The sequence below is a fragment of the Limanda limanda genome, unplaced genomic scaffold, assembly GCF_963576545.1.
Source record: "Limanda limanda unplaced genomic scaffold, fLimLim1.1 SCAFFOLD_41, whole genome shotgun sequence".
In the NCBI taxonomy this organism is placed as follows: Eukaryota; Metazoa; Chordata; class Actinopteri; order Pleuronectiformes; family Pleuronectidae; genus Limanda; species Limanda limanda.
The window spans coordinates 677501-680000 of NW_026870520.1; positions in this window are offsets into that span (position 1 = coordinate 677501).

Below are 2500 nucleotides of genomic sequence, written 5' to 3' on the forward strand. Positions count from 1 at the left end.
GGACACAGTTTGACACGCTCACATGACCCAGGGCATCCTATTTGATGCAGTGACACTGTCATTTTATTCATTTTTATCCGTTTTTTTCACGTTTTTAACCATATTATTGTTTATCAATGAAATAGAAATGCGTGTTAAACAGAGTTTGACCCTCTGACATGACCCAGGATACCGTATTTGATGCAATGACACCCTCATTTTATTCATTTTTATCCGTTTTTTTCACGTTTTTCACGTTTTTAACACATTCTTGTATTTCAATGAAATTAGACACAGAGGGAGCCAGGACATGGCTCCTAACACACAGGGACACAGTTTGACACGCTCACATGACCCAGGGCATCCTATTTGATGCAGTGACACTGTCATTTTATTCATTTTTATCCGTTTTTTTCCACGTTTTTAACCATATTATTGTTTATCAATGAAATAGAAATGCGTGTTAAACAGAGTCTGACCCTCTGACATGACCCAGGATATCGTATTTGATGCAGTGACACCCTCATTTTATTCATTTTGATCCGTTTTTCACGTTTTTAACACATTCTTGTATTTCATTGAAATTAGACACAGAGGGAGCCAGGACATGGCTCCTAACACACAGGGACACAGTTTGACACGCTCACATGACCCAGGGCATCCTATTTGATGCAGTGACACTGTCATTTTATTCATTTTTATCCGTTTTTTCACGTTTTTAACCATATTATTGTTTATCAATGAAATAGAAATGCGTGTTAAACAGAGTTTGACCCTCTGACATGACCCAGGATACCGTATTTGATGCAATGACACCCTCATTTTATTCATTTTTATCCGTTTTTCACGTTTTTCACGTTTTTAACACATTCTTGTATTTCAATGAAATTAGACACAGAGGGAGCCAGGACATGGCTCCTAACACACAGGGACACAGTTTGACACGCTCACATGACCCAGGGCATCCTATTTGATGCAGTGACACTGTCATTTTATTCATTTTTATCCGTTTTTTCACGTTTTTAACCATATTATTGTTTATCAATGAAATAGAAATGCGTGTTAAACAGAGTTTGACCCTCTGACATGACCCAGGATACCGTATTTGATGCAATGACACCCTCATTTTATTCATTTTTATCCGTTTTTTTCACGTTTTTCACGTTTTTAACACATTCTTGTATTTCAATGAAATTAGACACAGAGGGAGCCAGGACATGGCTCCTAACACACAGGGACACAGTTTGACACGCTCACATGACCCAGGGCATCCTATTTGATGCAGTGACACTGTCATTTTATTCATTTTTATCCGTTTTTTTCACGTTTTTAACCATATTATTGTTTATCAATGAAATAGAAATGCGTGTTAAACAGAGTCTGACCCTCTGACATGACCCAGGATATCGTATTTGATGCAATGACACCCTCATTTTATTCATTTTTATCCGTTTTTCACGTTTTTCACGTTTTTAACACATTCTTGTATTTCAATGAAATTAGACACAGAGGGAGCCAGGACATGGCTCCTAACACACAGGGACACAGTTTGACACGCTCACAAGACCCAGGGCATCCTATTTGATGCAGTGACACTGTCATTTTATTCATTTTTATCCGTTTTTTTCCACGTTTTTAACCATATTATTGTTTATCAATGAAATAGAAATGCGTGTTAAACAGAGTTTGACCCTCTGACATGACCCAGGATATCGTATTTGATGCAATGACACCCTCATTTTATTCATTTTTATCCGTTTTTCACGTTTTTCACGTTTTTAACACATTCTTGTATTTCAATGAAATTAGACACAGAGGGAGCCAGGACATGGCTCCTAACACACAGGGACACAGTTTGACACGCTCACATGACCCAGGGCATCCTATTTGATGCAGTGACACTGTCATTTTATTCATTTTTATCCGTTTTTTTCCACGTTTTTAACCATATTATTGTTTATCAATGAAATAGAAATGCGTGTTAAACAGAGTTTGACCCTCTGACATGACCCAGGATACCGTATTTGATGCAATGACACCCTCATTTTATTCATTTTTATCCGTTTTTTTCACGTTTTTCACGTTTTTAACACATTCTTGTATTTCAATGAAATTAGACACAGAGGGAGCCAGGACATGGCTCCTAACACACAGGGACACAGTTTGACACGCTCACATGACCCAGGGCATCCTATTTGATGCAGTGACACTGTCATTTTATTCATTTTTATCCGTTTTTTTCCACGTTTTTAACCATATTATTGTTTATCAATGAAATAGAAATGCGTGTTAAACAGAGTCTGACCCTCTGACATGACCCAGGATATCGTATTTGATGCAGTGACACCCTCATTTTATTCATTTTTATCCGTTTTTCACGTTTTTAACACATTCTTGTATTTCATTGAAATTAGACACAGAGTGAGCCAGGACATGGCTCCTAACACACAGGGACACAGTTTGACACGCTCACATGACCCAGGGCATCCTATTTGATGCAGTGACACTGTCATTTTATTCA